This window comes from Oncorhynchus nerka, linkage group LG8 (assembly GCF_034236695.1).
Source record: "Oncorhynchus nerka isolate Pitt River linkage group LG8, Oner_Uvic_2.0, whole genome shotgun sequence".
Taxonomy (NCBI): Eukaryota; Metazoa; Chordata; class Actinopteri; order Salmoniformes; family Salmonidae; genus Oncorhynchus; species Oncorhynchus nerka.
The window spans coordinates 19510046-19527041 of record NC_088403.1 but is presented as its reverse complement, the minus strand read 5'-3'; the positions used below and the strand labels follow the sequence as shown (position 1 = coordinate 19527041).

At 43.6% G+C, this 16996-nt stretch overlaps 1 long non-coding RNA gene across 2 annotated transcripts; it reads left to right on the top strand.

Moving 5' to 3' along the window:
• Positions 1-3208: 3208 nt before the first annotated feature.
• Positions 3209-10048, top strand: LOC135572880 (uncharacterized). Of its 2 annotated transcripts, none has more exons than XR_010464520.1 (2): positions 3209-3732; positions 4237-10048. It is a non-coding gene; the product is annotated as an uncharacterized LOC135572880 (long non-coding RNA). The 2 variants fall into 2 exon arrangements; XR_010464521.1 differs by lacking the exon at positions 3209-3732 and adding an exon at positions 3803-4076.
• The last annotated feature ends 6948 nt before the right edge of the window (positions 10049-16996 follow it).

Below are 16996 nucleotides of genomic sequence, written 5' to 3'. Positions count from 1 at the left end.
TAACAACAGTGAATTTGAACAAAAAGTAACGTATTCTAAAAATGATCTGATTTCCGTTCCCGTTGCGGGGGAACAAAGGAAAAGTCTTATCTTAAAGGGACAGTGCACGGTAATCACAGTGGTTTGAGTGTTTTTTAAAAATTTTTGTTTCACCTTTATTTGACCAGGTAGAAAAAAATAAGTTCTCATTTACATTGGGAGGCCAGATTTAAAACAAACAGTTCGACAGGGATTATCAACGACACAGAGTTACACAGTAAAAGTTTGTTAAACAAACATTCAGTGACAATATTTTAAAGGTGTAAAAAAAAATTATAATTCTATTTGAACAATGTGATAAATTAGGTGAGAAGGGAGGTAAACAAAAAATTTGGTGGCAAAGTAAATACAATATAGCAAGTAAAACACTGGAATGGTAGTATTGCAATGGAAGAATGTGCAAAGTAGAAATAAAAATAATGGGGTGCAAAGGAGCAAAATAAATAAATAAATTAAATACAGTTAGGAAAGAGGTAGTTGTTTGGGCTAAATTATAGGTGGGCTATGTACAGGTGCAGTAATCTGTTAAGATGCTGTGACAGTTGGTGTTTAAAGCTAGTGAGGGAGATAAATGTTTCAAAAGAGATTTTTAACAGTAATTTGAGTCATTGGCAGGAGAGAACTGGAAGGAGAGGCGCTAAAGAAAGAAGCTGGTTTTGGGGGTGACTAGAGGTATTGCTGGAGCGTTGCTTTGGGTGGGAGATGCTAGGTGACCAGAGAGCTGGATTTATGATTTACCTAGCAGGGTCTTGTAGATGACATGGAGCCAGTGGGTTTGGCGACGTATGACGAGGGCCAGTGAATTTGAGCACAGTTTCCAATGGTGGGTAGTACCATGGGGCTTTGGTGACAAAACGGATAGCACTGTCATAGACTGCATAATTTGTTGAGTAGGGTATTGGAGGCTATCGTTAATTTGAGTAAATGACATCGAGGATCCAAAGTCGAGGATTGGTAGGATGGTTTGGTTTAAAAGGGTTTGTTTGGTTACATGATGAAGGATGCTTTGTTGGAAATGATTTAAGCCAATTCTAGATTTAACTTTGGATTGGAGATGTTTGATATGGGTCTGGAAGGAGAGTTTACAGTCTAACCAGACACCTAAGTATTTGAAGTTGTCCACGTATTCTAAGTCAGGCCGTTCTTCGTTTAGTGATGTTGGACAGGCGGAGGGAATGCAGGTAGGTTACTCGGTTGAAGAAATGCATTTAGTTTTACTTGTATTTAAGAGCAATTGGAGGCCACGGAAGGAGAGTTGTATGGCATTGAAGCTTGCCTGGAGGGTTGTTAACACAGTGTCCAAAGAAGGGCCGGAAGTATACAGAATGGTGTCGTCTGCGTAGAGGTGGATCAGAGACTCACCAGCAGCAAGAGCAACATCATTGATGTATACAGAGAAGAGAGTCGGTCAAGAATTGAACCCTGTGGCACCCCCATAGAGACTGCCAGAGGATCCGGACAGCAGACCCTCCGATTTGACACACTGAACTCTATCAGAGAAGTAGTTGGTGAACCAGGCGAGGCAATCATTTGAGAAACCAAGGCTGTCGAATCTGCCAAATAAGGATGTGGTGGTTGACAGAGTCAAAAGCCTTGGCAGATCAATGAATACGGCTGCACAGTAATGTTTCTTATCGATGGCCTACCCAAACTTTAGGACCTTGAGCGTGGCTGAGGTGCACCCCCAGCTCTGAAACCAGATAGCATAGCAGAGAAAGGTATGGTGAGGAGGGTTGAGGGTGGTCAGGTAATCTGTTTGTTGACTTGGTTTGAAGACCTTAGAAAGGCATGGTAGGATAGATATTGGTCTGTAGCAGTTTGGGATAAGTGTCCCCCTTTGAAGAGGGGGATGACCGCATCCCAATCTTTGGGAATCTCAGATGACACGAAAGAGAGGTTGAACAGGCTAGTAATAGGGGTGGCAACAATTTCGGCAGATAATTTTAGAAAGAAAGGGTCCAGATTGTCTAGCCCGGCTGATTTGTAGGGGTCCAGATTTTTCAGCTCTTTCAGAACTTCAGCTGAATGGATTTGAGAGAAGGAGAAATGGGGAAGGCTTGGGCGAGTTGCTGTTGGGGGTGCAGTGCTGTTGACCGGGGTAGGAGTTGCCAGGTGGAACTCATGGCCAGCCTGGGCGGAAAAATGCTTATTGAAATTCTCAATTATGGTGGATTTATCAGTGGTGACAGGTTTCCTATCTTCAGGCAGGATGGGCAGACTGGGAGGAGGTGTTCTTATTCTCCAGAATGGACTTTACAGTGTCCCAGAACTTTTTGGAGTTAGTGTTGCAGGAAGCAAATTTCTGCTTGAAAAAGCTAGCCTTGGCTTTTCTAACTGCCTGTGTATAACGGTTTCTAGCTTCCCTGAACAGCTGCATATCACGGGGGCTGTTCGACTGCTGGCAGAACGCCATGGATGTTTTGTGTTGGTTAAGGGCAGTCAGGTCTGGGGAGAACCAAGGGCTATATCTGTTCCTGGTTCTAATTTTCTTGAATGGGGCATGTTTATTTAACATTGTTAGGAAGGCATTTAAAAAAAATATCCAGGCATCCTCTACTGACGGGATGAGAGAATATCCTTCCTGGGACACCCCGGCCAGGTCGATTAGAAAGGCCTGCTCGCTGAAGTGTTTCAGGGAGCGTTTTACAGTGATGAGTGGAGCACTTGACCGCTGACCCATGGGATGCAGGCAATGAGGCAGTGATCGCTGAGATCTTGGTTGAAGACAGCAGAGGTGTATTTAGAGGGGAAGTTGGTTAGGATGATATCTATGAGGGAGCCCTGTTTAAGGCTTTGGGGGGTACCTGGTAGGTTCATTGATAATTTGTGTGAGATTGAGGGCATCAAGTTTAGATTGTAGGATGGCTGGGGTGTTAAGCATGTTCCAGTTTAGGTCGCCTAGCAGCACGAGCTCTGAAGATAGATGGGGGGCAATCAGTTCACATATGGTGTCCAGAGCACAGCTGGGAGCAGAGGGTGGTCTATAGCAGGCGGCAACGGTGAGAGACTTGTTTTTAGAGAGGTGGATTTTTAAAAGTAGAAGTTCAAATTGTTTGGGTACAGACCTGGATAGTAGGACAGAACTCTGCAGGCTATCTTTGCAGTAGATTGCAACACCGCCCCCTTTAGCAGTTCTATCTTGTCTGAAAATGTTGTAGTTTGTGTATGACAGTGGAAAAAATATTGTGGGACGACAATTTGAAGATAGAAAAAATAAGTTACATGATACATCAAGAGATTTAAAACAAACGATGTGAAGGGATTATCAGAATTATTGGGTGTCGTTGTAGTAGTAAAAGTTTGGGTTAAGGGGATTTCCCTGTTCCCAGTGACAAGGTATTTTAAAGGTGTACACTCACATAGGGGGTGGTAAATTATAATTCAGGATTTGAACAGATGTGATAAATTAGGTTTGGTTAATCGAACAATAATTATTTACAATTCATTTAAAGTCGCTACGAATTGGCAGGTTGAGCGCTTGATGATGACGTCACTAGCGAGGCACTTTTGTCGTCAGGGACTGGGGATAACGGAGCAAATTATATGTCTGTTAGTGTGTGTATTGATGTTTCGAGTAACTTTTCAGAAGTTGATATAAATTACAAAATACATTTTTAACAGTAATTTGAGAGTTGCCAGGATAGTCGGGAAAGATGCTAAAAACGATCAGCTGATACCTAGGAAGGCATCAAGGTTTGTGGCGTTGGTTTGGGTTGAACCATTTTAGTGAGGGAGAGACTGGATGTATGATTCTTCCCATCGTGGTAATGGATTCCATGGTTGGGATTCCAGGGTTGATAGTGTACGTAACACCAGTGAATTTGAGCACTGTTTCCATTGTGTGGAACCATGTTAGGGTATTTAAAGTTTGAAAAGCAACCTCTATAGTAAAACATAATTACATATGTTTCGGGAAACTAGCTAGGTTGAATTTGGTTATTTGAGCTTTTCCCCTGATACATAAACATCTGTAACAGGGGCAAGTTGTTTTTCTTGAAGAACACGCAGATGGTGTTTTGTTTTATTGAGATTTAAACGTGAGTTTCTGAGTAATTTTGTCATCTGAAGCATTATAGTGAGTTTTTGTATAGTTTGGTTTTTGCTGATAAAAGTGGTTTGTTTATTGGTTACTGATGGTTGGTTATTCTAGGAGTTGATTTAACTTAATTAAGCATTTGTTCTGGTGTGTTTAAGTAGTATTCTTCATACCGGGACGGATGGAATTTATCTAAAGGATGTGAGTTGAAGGAACCAAGTGAAAACGCATTTACATTTTTAGTAAATATCTGGTATTAGGATTCCTTACACTGCGAAATGTACGACATTTGCGGCAGAGAGAAAAAGTAATGCATTGGATAATAATGTTATCGGGTTAATTGTATCTAAAGGTAGCATGGCCATTTAAGCAAACATATCCGTAGACGATGTTCAAAACTTATGATTAATGATTTGAGTCAAAGGGGAATTATCATTAGGTTTTAGTTATAGTTCACTTATTGAGTTTCTGATTCGAAATAGCATTAGGGAATGATAGTTAGGGGTGTGGTGGCTCACTTTAGAGGCCTCCTGGGATTATAACTTTGGGGAGAGATAAACTTTAAACAACCTGCAAATTATACACATGGACCAACTGTTAGAACTGTTTGTTTAGTGTAAGGGTATTTTAAATAGGCAGGCTCCCATATGGAACCTTATGAGATGTTTTTTTATGAGTTTGAATTATACAGGTGACTATTTCTATTCAAAAGATAAAGGGTTCTTTATGCCTAATATGGTATGACCTTTTGACCTTGTCATGACTGGCTCCCAAGGTCTGATCAGCCTCGGGGGAGAGTCATTTGTATAAGGAATGGGGTCATATTGAGTTACTAGTTTTAAGGTAAATTCATTAGAAATGAAGCAGTTTTGGTAGAGGGTTAGAATTACTGTTTGAACCGCAAATGAGAAAGTGGTTCAGGATTCTGTCTTATAACATTAGCTGTGAGGTTTTTTTGAATGGGCTATTAGGAAGTCTGTATTGTAACAGAGAGAAAGTCATGTTCATCATTGAGAATAAATAGGGGAAGATAACATATTTTGAGCCAACAGGGCAGGGAAGAAATTGAGGTATTTTTGTTTGATTTTAACACCCGTGTACAGGAGTGTCAAAGATGGGGACATTACCTGTGTAATGGGGGAGGGTGTCCGTATGGGGATTACATGATAACCAATTTGGGACAGTTCTGGGACTGGAGAAGAGGATATCCTTATGGCATAGGGGGATCCCACAAAGGTGGATAGGTTTTCCATGATATGGGGGAAACCTGGGAGTACTGTTGAACTTTGTAAAGGTGATGAAATCCTACTAACCATCAAAACTATTAAGCTCTCTGATGCAGGCACTTACATCCCCGGACTACAAAGGACGAGGACAGACATGATGGGTGTGTTTTCTATTAAGGTACTGCCAAGACCAGAGGTAACCGGACACACTCCTCTACCACCACTGGGTTAAAAATACCATTCAGGTAATTAATGTTAGAGACTATTCGGCTATTGATCAATTAGGCATTGAGACTGGTTTTGATGGTAGGGACAATTTGTGGTTGTAGAAGAAAGGACTGCATTATTTGTAGTCATGCTAGACCTGTTCTGGCTACACACCCATTTGCTGTAGGAGAATGAGAGGGGTGGTTGTGTATTCTGAGAAGTTGTTACCAGGTTAAGCCCAATTCAACCCTCTGTTCCTCTTTGAGCCCTGTGTTTCCTGCAGTACCTCGCTATGTTCGGTAAACAATGTTGCACGTATATTCCTAATAATACCAGTCCAGATGATATCTAAGGCGGGCTTGATGCACTATCTGCTAAGATGAGGTCCACGGGGGGGGTGGAGGAGTCTGTTCTCTTGGCCTGGTTTGGTAAGTACACTGATATGATGGTTACTGGATTTCTGACCCTAATTCTTGTATTATTTGTTATTGATGTCATGTGCTGCTTGCATCATACCGTGTTATTAGAAGTCTGTTACAGATGTGTTGAAGGCTTCAGGCATGATGCCTTTGCTTGATGCTCCAGTTGGAGAGGCTGAGGTGAAGCATGCCTTGAGGGAAGGATAAGACTGACTGAGGATGACCCATGTATGTTTGTTCTCCCTGTCGTGTAGGGTGGCATGGTGCCCACCTGGTGCTAGATAAGAATAGTTGAGAGGACCAGATGGGTTATAAGAATGCTTTGTTCTGCTTTACTCTGTTTTACAGGACCAAAGTTTTATTCCACACTTTGCAACACATTAAATCCATGTTATTGTCAGATAGAATACTGAGGGTCCCCAAGGAGAGGGCTTGTTAGTGTAGGAAGGATTTTTAATATGGTTAGCATTTATTAGATTATAAGTTTTTAAATAGTATTATATTTAACAGGAATATAGGACATCTATGAGGAGTTAGGATTATTGTTAGGATTAAGGAATTTGGAGAAAAGCAGCTCATAGACATGTTTTTTTCTCTCTAAAAGAGGGTCCATGGGTTTGGATGGAGCCAAACAGTGAGACATGAGTAACATAGCTATAGGCAGACAGAGGAGCCCTACCCCGCAACTGCAGAGACCTTGAAGGTTGGAGAGCAGAGAAGTTTTACAAGGGGGGGCAGGACGAGCAAAGATAACATAGTGGGTAGATAGAGTTACTGAGTGGAGACAACAGTGAGAATTGGACATGTGGAAAATGAAAGGGACACTCCTAAATGGAATTTCAGACATAAGGATAATTCACTAAATCTTATCTAAGTCATTGTATAAGAATAAGGCAAGGTTGTTACCTGGGCAGAGCCAGGTAACAAAAGGGGGATGGGTAAATAGTGTTCTAGAATAGGATGTGACCTACGGGATAATTAACTAATAAAAAAAAAAATTGTTAATTGGTTTGACGAATAAGAAACTATTTATAGCGACAATGGTTCCCATTTTTCTAATCAAGTAATTGATCATATAGGTCAGAAATTGGATATAAATATGAAGAAACGTGGTTCTTATCACCCCCAAAGCGCTGGCCTTATCGAGAACATGAATCGATCGGTAAAAGGTCGATTAAGGAAAACACACCTAAGTACTGGAATGAACTGGGTAAAATGCCTGCCCATAGTGTTAATGACTATTAGAATAACCCCTGATAGGGAGGGGCTATCTCCATTTGAGAAGGTTTTTGGTAGACCCTATAGAATGCCCCAATTAGGGCGATTGGAGGAAGCAAATGTAGAAATAGAAAGCAGTATGGTGGAACACATGAGGAGGTTGTTCATTAATCAAACACGTATGTCAAAAGTTTTATGCCCAGCAGGAGAACTACAGAGGGAGGTGGCACACGAGATTCAACCAGGAGACTGGATCTGGGTCCAATCGCTAAAGAGAAAAAACTGGAAACAGCCTCGGTGGGAGGGACCATTCCAAGTACTACTGGTGACTGCCTTTGCTGTGAGAATAGCCGAAAGAGCTACCTGGGTGCATATCACACATTGTAGGAGGGTGAGTCACACTAGCACTATCGGACGTTCGCAGGAGTTGGAGAGGAACCGTGACCCATATGGAACGGGGGTCAAACTCCTTCTGAAGATTCCCTATACCTGACCTTTCCCCAGCTGTGAGCGTTCATAGAAGTGAAGTGATGGCTTGGCCTCTGGCTGTTGATATGTTCTCGGGGAGAGGGTGGGGCTTCACGTGTGCACTGACCGTCCTGAGCTGTTTTATTGTGGGGGCCATATTCCTGATTCACCAAGATTCCCCGGAAAGTGCCAAAGAGGATAATTTGACTCATGTGCTAGATGAGGGAAATGGGATGTTACCTAAGATTCTCAAAAGGTCACTGAAACAAAATAGTAAGGAAGTGAGGGTGGAATTGGGCAAGGATCTCTCAGTAGAATTTTGTGTAGACCAATTGGGGTCATTCACCCCTTGGCAGTCTAGAACCATGGGACTCTATGGGAAGTATTTGTGTAAATCACCGTGTAAGTCGTGGAGCCAGGTCATAGCTCACACTGAAAGGGATGGCTACGTAAACCCATACACTCAATTTGGGACTAGGTGGAGTATAGTAAGGGTTGGCGTTTTGGACTGTGTTCCCGAGCAAAGGAAGTATTGTATAAAGGTGCGAACTAACATTAAGGCGGTCAATACTCAGGACCTCGGTTATAGTATGTGGGCTTCGACCAGTTAAGTTATAGAGGTGGAGACTGGGTTTGGGGAGTCCAACTTATGGTTGGAATGGATTCAATATACGGCCAGATCAGTGGCTAAAGAAGAATGTTATGTCTGTGCGAACGCTAAACCCCAGTTAACAACTATCCCTATCCCACTGAACGGAATTAATTCCCCTAAGGGAATGGCATGTATGGTAAAGCTGTTCATGAAAGCAGGAATGCCAGATAATGACAGTTGTAAAATGGGCCAGTGTCGCCATCTGGTGGTTGTGCGGGGGAATGAGTTTGACTGATTGGACTGGTTAGGAATGCATTTTACACTCATACAACAACAAGACATGAAGTTAGCCAAACGAGAGAAAAGAGATGCTCCATCTGGGTCTTTTTACGACAGAGTATATATTGATAACATTGGGGTTCCACGAGGGGTGCCGGATGAGTTCAAGGCAAGAAATCAGATACTAGCAGGATTAGAGTCAAGTATTTTTTGGTGGTCTACTCTCAATAAGAATGTAGACTGGATTAATTATATTTATTGTAATCAACAGCGCTTTATCAATTATTCCAGAGATGCGATTAAAGGGTTTGTAGAACAGACTGAAGCAATCAGCTGGAAGACCTGACAGAATAGAATTGCATTAGATAAAAGGAGAAAGTGGGCGTGGTAATCAGGACCGTGTCTTACATCCCAGGTGGCACGGCTCCGGACGAATCAGTGCCCGAAGCCTCAGCTGTTTTGACCACCCTGGCTCACAGGTTGGCAGAAACTCTGGGGTGGATACTTCTCTGAACTAAATTGGGTAGACAGTATTTATGGAAAAATGTGCTGTTATGGGACACTTTAACCGGTGTGACTGTGTTAGTCTTGTACGTACGTGGTTGATTGCGTGTATGTATGAAAGTTATTGTTTCCAGGACTCTGGAGAGATCAATGACACTACAGATTCCAGATTCCAGGTTCTGACCCATGGAGGACTGAAGGCATGTCTACAGAGGAAGTGGACGAATCCGGATCTGTCATTTGTGGGGAATTTATGTTTGATGAGAATAGTGTTGAGATGTAGGGGAATTGGATTGTAATTTGTTTCAATGATTAAACTGTTTTTTAATAAAGATTGTAAAAAGGAAAAAGATCCTGAAAGAGGAGTTATGATTCTGATGCAGGTTTAAAAACAGTTGGAGTTAAGGTTAGAATTGATTAATGAAATGTGGAGAGTTGGATAAACATTTATAATTGATTTGTTGATTATTTGTCTATTCATATGATAATCTGATAAACCTCTATAAAAAGATTAATTAAGTTCGTTTATACTTTCATTTTTTATGATTAAATAAAACTAGATGTAGAATTGAATGTATAATATTTGATCAAAGGGAGGATTGATAGAGGAAAATATAGTTTAGATAATCAATTATGTATACATTAATGATTAGAACCATTCATGCTAATACTTATGTTATGATTTGAAAAGTATGGGTTCTTAATTGTACTGTTACTGAAAATGTAAGCAGAAATGAATTGTGTTTGTGTCTCCTGGGAAAGGGATAAGATCGTTTTTCAAACTGATGAGAATGTTTTGGTTGGATTCCATTAGGGGAGAGGAGTTTATCCTTTAGGCAGGTTGAAATGTAGAGTTAACGTGGGAGCGATGCTGTGGCTTTTCAGACAGATAAGAAATGCCTGGGAAAATGTTCCATTCCTAAAACAATGGGTTCTTGTGAGAATCGGAGAGAGGGGGTGTAACTGATGACGTCATTTTATGTCTTCTTTCTTTAAAATGTAATGTTCTTTGTATTTTGGGGCAGTACTCATCAAGAATAAATGCTGAACTTGTTTTTAAGACTGGTCTCGTGCTAATTCATGCAAATGATAAACTTACAACTTATCATGAATTAGAAATGAGTGTGAATTTAATTGGTTTTGGCAATTAAACATAAAGGAATTTAGAATTCCTCTATCATGTGTGCGTGTGTGTAACCTACATTTCAATGACTTTCCAGCATGTGCCTCACACTGTGCTCGCTACACCACCATAAAATACTCAAGAGCTGTGTGTTTGCATTGTTCCCATCGTTGCAGCAAGGATTGGAGCATCGATTTGTTCCCTTGTTGTTTGTCAGAGATAAATTAGACATTTCAATAAATGTGAAATTCTGTGTAGCTAACTAAGTTCAACAACTGTGGCTGATACGTGGTTAGTGGGCATCTTGTGTATTTACATCTGTAATCAAAGTTCCTTGACCTCACACAGATCTGTGCTGCCTTTGACGAATTACCGTAGTCCTATCAAAGATGGTGGATAAATGAAGTTCTCATGCCGTTTACCATTGGATGCAAAAAAAGTCAGTAACGGTCTACTGGGTGTTGCTAGCATAGACATCAATGCAATAGGAGCTGGGTCTGGTGTACTTAGTTAATTGACTTTCATAGACGGATGGGTTGTTTAGCAACAAAACTGTTGGAGCAAAACAGGTTGGGTAGGCTTAGAATCAAAGGATTGTTGATATCATTTAAACGATATTTCCCCTCCAATGTTTTTATTGAAATGAATAAATAAATGTGCACAATGAGCACTTGTTGTCTCTCAAATACATTGTTTCAGTTTTGGTTAGCTAGCTAGTGTGGGATTCTGTGTTTTACATTATAGCCATTACCATATATATATGATTAAATATTATCTGATGTTGGCTGTGTGAGGTATCTGCATTTGTGCACTTGAGCATCATCATGAGATTAAACAACTGCTTGCTACATCTACTTGCCTGTTTGTGTGTGTGACAAGAACTGAGTAACATGGTGTGACCTGCATGTTGCAAAACTGTAGATAACAGCCCAGCAGATGCTTTGTCCTTGTGTTTGTATGTAACAATATTGAGCACATGGTGTGACTTGCTGTATCTTACAAAGTTGTGGTCAATTAGGTATAGGGAGGGGTGGTCATCACGAGGTCTAACTGAGATGGAAAAATACTGAACAACACAATAGCAGGAACTGAGCAACTGTTATAACTAGGCTGCGATACCAGAACAGTAAGAATCTATACATCGACAGAGGGAGGACTCCAAGAAGCACCAAGAGGCGTGGACCCGCCTGAGCGCCTGCGATAGGCTGAGCAAGTCTAAACCACGCTCAGCCTCTACTGTGATAGGCCAACAGACGGGTTGGAACTATGTCTATCACAGTATAAGAACAACTGTTTATGTACATCCTGTCAGTTCCCTGTGCCCTGCGTGGTATTACAGTGAGGCCATATATACGAAAATTGCATTTGCCATTTATTACTTAGCTAATAAAAAATACATAGTATAAAATCGGTGACTCATTGTTATATTTATCCTGATACCAGATTTGAATTTACGCAACTCTAACAATTGGTGGCCCCGAGGTCTACTAAAAAGGTAAGCAGATACCTATTGTAATAACTGAAATTCTGCATATTGGCATAATCCAAATTCATTTTGTGAGAACACCTGTTTGATGTAAGTTACTAAATTTAAACTATTATGATGTGTGAGATTGGAAAATAGTTGAGAAAGTAATATCTCCATTGGCAACACTGCAATTTTATTATTGATCAACAATACTTAATGATGCCTTGTGTATGGGATGTACTAGTATGCCTGGCTAGTGGGTGGTAACAGAGGACACTTACTACATGTATGAGTGGTGGGTAACGGGTGACCACCAAAGTGTGAATGGATAGTCTGGGACTACATGTATGATTCATTCTAGTTGATTATAAAAGTGTGACTGGATAGTCTGGGACTACATGTATGAGTGGTGGGTAACGAGTGACCACGAAAGTGCGAATGGAAAGCCATATGATGCGAATGTGATGTACTAGGCAGGGCCAAGTATGAATGACGGATAATTAAATTGACTCATTGGACTTGAGACCGATTTAGCCCTATGGAGAGGGTTTCTCTAAGGTCCTAACAAAGCATAGGTGTGTGTCGAGTACATTGGGTAGTAAAGTCGGCGCACTGACTATCAAGTTTGAGTGAGACATTAAGTTGTTCTAGAAACGTGATCCGGTCGACACGTTAGTCTTATGGAGTGATTGCATTTTTTATTTTGTACATTTGGTATTGAAGTAAAGGTGATAATCCGGGGGACACTAGACTACTTAATACCCCAGGGGACCCACAGTGCATAATTGAGTTCTTACTTTAGACCTAATTGGGGGCCGATTTAGCCGTATGGAAAGGGTACCACTTGGGTTTGAGTAAAGGCATACGTTGTTGACAGTATTGTAGTGTAAATAAAATGTCGTTGGAAATAGAAAAGGTGTTGAAAACGCTGAAGTCCACTCTGGAAGTGAATGGAGGCAAAGAGGGTAAGGAGTGGAAGAGACGGGGTAAGAAGCTGTACAGAGAATGGATAGAAGGTGGGGCCATTGCGTCTCCTACTGGTCTGCTTACTGGCGTGAATGAAGATTTGTGTGTGTATGGTGTAAGTTGAAGCTTACTGGCGTGAATGAAGATTTGTGAGACTCAAATCGTGTGCATGAAATACGCTTGATATTCAGTCGGGACTAATATCGGTATGAATGAGGGCGGGGACCAAGCGAGTGTGGTACATTAGGTATTTCAGTTGGAGCTGGTACCGGTGAGAATGTTTAAAAAGTCGCGGACTTGCAGATGAGATATTTGCACAGAGTTATATCATTGAATATTGAGGGGGTGTGCATGACTATTGGAAAAAGTGTTAAACTCTATTAACGTAACATTCTGTGTGTAGATTCATATTATGAGGTTTGAACTATACTAATATTGTAGAATTACATAATCAGCATCTGAACATACTTACGTTAAACATTAATTGAGCCACTGTGTCATGTCTTGTCATATTATGTCTTGTTCCTGTTCTTTCTCTTCATCTGTCTCCCTCTGCTGGTCGTATTAGGTTACCTTCTCTTTCTCTCCTCCTCCAGCTGTTCCTCATGTCCTCTAACTACCTCGTTCACCCTTTTCCCACCTGTTCCCTTTTTCCCTCTGATTAGGTCTCTATTTCTCTCTCTGTTCCTGCTTCTTTCTTTGTCAGATTCTCGTTTGAGTTTCTCATGCCAGAAACAAACTATCGTCTCGTTATCGTCTCGGATACAAGTGCATCCTGTACTCAGCTAACTGTCTTATCGTTTGTACTGTGTCCAGTTCATCTGATGCTACGTGAGATCAGGTACCACTGTTCCTCTACGACCCGCGCCTACCCAGAGAGACCTGCAGCCTGTCGCCGCTAACCCAGCTATTCTCCTCTGCTGCTAAGAAGGGGGCTCTTTTGTAATTATCAGAAGGACTTTTGGGTCCTCACTCAAGTGCACAACAGAAGAATCTGACCAAGATGGACCCAGCGACTCCGGATCCTTTCCACTCAGCCGTCGAGATCCAGGGAGCGATGCTAGGCAGACACGAGGAGGAATTGTCTGCTGCTCGACATGCCGTTGAGACCCTGGCCGCCCAAGTCTCCGACCTCACAAGACAGATTCACCATCTCCGCCTCGATCCACCGGCCACTTCCAGGGCTTCCGAATCTCCGGAGCCCAGAATCAATAACCCGCCGTGTTACTCTGGGGAGCCCACTGAATGCCGCTCGTTCCTCACTCAGTGTGATGTTGTGTTTTCTCTCCAGCCCAACACTTACTCCAGGAGCACAGCTCGTATCGCCTACGTCATATCTCTCCTTACTGGACGGGCTCGTGAGTGGGGCACGGCAATCTGGGAGGCGAGGGCTGAGTGTACTAACCAGTATCAGGACTTTAAGGAGGAGATGATACGGGTTTTTGACCGTTCTGTTTTTGGGGAGGAAGCTTCCAGGGCCCTGTCTTCCCTATGTCAAGGTAATCGATCCATAACAGATTACTCTATTGAGTTTCGCACTCTTGCTGCCTCCAGTGACTGGAACGAGCCGGCTTTGCTCGCTCGTTTTCTGGAGGGTCTCCGCGCGGAGGTTAAGGATGAGATTCTGTCCCGGGAGGTTCCTTCCAGCGTGGATTCCTTGATTGAACTCGCTATTCGCATAGAGCGACGGTTTGATCTTCGTCGCCGAGCTCGTGGAAAGGAGCTCGCGTTCTCCGTTGCCCCCCTCTCCGCATCACTACCATCTTCCTCCGCCGGCTCGGGTTCTGAGCCTATGCAGCTGGGGGGTATCCGCATCTCGGCTAAGGAGAAGGAACGGAGAATCACCAACCGCCTCTGTCTCTATTGCGGTTCCGCTGGTCATTTTGTCACTTCATGCCCAGTAAAAGCCAGAGCTCATCAGTAAGAGGAGGGCTACTGGTGAGCGCTACAACTCTGGTCTCTCCTTCAAGATCCTGCACTACCTTTTTGGTCCATCTCCGCTGGACCGGTTTGTCAGCTTCCTGCAGTGCCTTGATAGACTCTGGGGCGGAGGGCTGTTTTATGGACGAGACCTGGGCTCGGGAACATGACATTCCTCTCAGACAGTTAAGGGATCCCACGGCCTTGTTCGCTTTGGATGGTAGTTCTCTCCCCAGGATTCAGCGTGAAACGCTACCTTTAACCCTCCCTCTGGTAATCATAGCGAAACCATTTCTTTTTTAATTTAATTTAATTTTAATTTAACCTTTTACACCTGTTGTTTTGGGCCATCCCTGGCTAGTTCGTCATAATCCTTCTATTAATTGGTCTAGTAATTCTATCCTCTCCTGGAACGTCTCTTGTCATGTGAAATGTTTAATGTCTGCTATCCCTCCTGTTTCCTCTGTCTCTTCTTCACAGGAGGAGCCTGGTGATTTGACGGGGGTGCCGGAGGAGTATCACGATCTGCGCACGGTGTTCAGTCGCTCCAGGGCCACCTCTCTTCCTCTGCACCGGTCGTATGATTGTAGTATTGATCTCCTTCCGGGAACCACTCCCCCCCGGGGTAGACTATACTCTCTGTCGGCTCCCGAACGTAAGGCTCTCGAAGATTACTTGTCTGTAGCTCTCGACGCCGGTACCATAGTCCCCTCCTCCTCTCCCGCCGGAGCGGGGGTTTTTTTTGTTCAGAAGAAGGACGGGTCCTTGCGCCCCTGCATAGATTATCGAGGGCTGAATGACATAACAGTTAAGAATCGTTATCCGCTCCCTCTTATGTCTTCAGCCTTCGAGATCCTGCAGGGAGCCAGGTTTTTCACTAAGTTGGACCTTCGTAACGCTTACCATCTCGTGCGTATCAGTGAGGGGGACGAATGGAAAACAGCGTTTAACACTCCGTTAGGGCACTTTGAATACCGGGTTCTTCCTTTCGGCCTCGTAAATGCTCCAGCTGTCTTTCAGGCATTAGTAAATGACGTCCTGAGAGACATGCTGAACATCTTTGTTTTCGTTTACATTGACGATATCCTGATTTTTTCACCGTCACTCCAGATTCATGTTCAGCACGTTCAACGCGTCCTCCAGCGCCTTTTAGAGAATTGTCTTTATGTGAAGGCTGAGAAGTGCACTTTTCATGCATCCTCCGTCACATTTCTCGGTTCTGTTATTTCCGCTGAAGGCATTAAGATGAATCCCGCTAAGGTCCAAGCTGTCATTAATTGGCCCGTTCCTAAATCACGCGTCGAGCTGCAGCGCTTTCTCGGCTTCGCGAATTTCTATCGTCGTTTCATCCGTAATTTCGGTCAGGTGGCAGCTCCCCTCACAGCCCTTACTTCTGTCAAGACGTGCTTTAAGTGGTCCGTTTCCGCCCAGGGAGCTTTTGATCTTCTCAAGAATCGTTTTACATCCGCACCTATCCTTGTTACACCTGACATCTCTAGACAGTTCGTTGTCGAGGTTGACGCGTCAGAGGTGGGCGTGGGAGCCATTCTTTCTCAGCGCTCCCTCTCTGACGACAAGGTCCACCCTTGCGCGTATTTTTCTCATCGCCTGTCGCCGTGGGAACGTAACTATGATGTGGGAAACCGCGAACTGCTCGCCATCCGCTTAGCCCTAGGCGAATGGCGACAGTGGTTGGAGGGGGCGACCGTTCCTTTTGTCGTTTGGACTGACCATAGGAAACTTGAGTACATCCGTTCTGCCAAACGACTTAATGCGCGTCAGGCTCGTTGGGCTCTGTTTTTCGCTCGTTTCGAGTTCGTAATTTCTTATCGTCCGGGCTCTAAGAACACCAAGCCTGATGCTTTACCTCGTCTCTTCAGTTCTTCAGTAGTCTCCACCGACCCCGAGGGGATTCTCCCTGAGGGGCGTGTTGTCGGGTTGACTGTCTGGGGAATTGAGAGGCAGGTAAAGCGAGCACTCACTCACACTCCGTCGCCGCGCGCTTGCCCTAGGAACCTTCTTTTCGTTCCCGTTCCTACTCGTCTGGCCGTTCTTCAGTGGGCTCACTCTGCCAAGTTAGCCGGCCACCCCGGCGTTCGGGGTATGCTTGCTTCCATTCGCCAGCGTTTTTGGTGGCCCACTCGGGAACGTGACACGCGTCGTTTCGTGGCTGCTTGTTCGGTCTGCGCGCAGACTAAGTCCGGGAACTCCCCTCCTGCCGGCTGTCTCAGACCGCTTCCCATTTCCTCTCGACCGTGGTCTCACATCGCCTTAGATTTTATCACCGGACTGCCTTCGTCAGCGGGGAAGACAGTTATTCTTACGGTTGTCGATAGGTTCTCTAAGGCGGCTCATTTTATTCCCCTCGCTAAGCTCCCTTCTGCTAAAGAAACGGCACAAATCATCATCGAGAATGTTTTCAGAATTCATGGCCTTCCGTCAGACGTCGTTTCGGACAGGGGCCCGCAGTTCACATCTCAATTTTGGAGGGAGTTTTGCCGTTTGATTGGGGCTTCCGTCAGTCTCTCGTC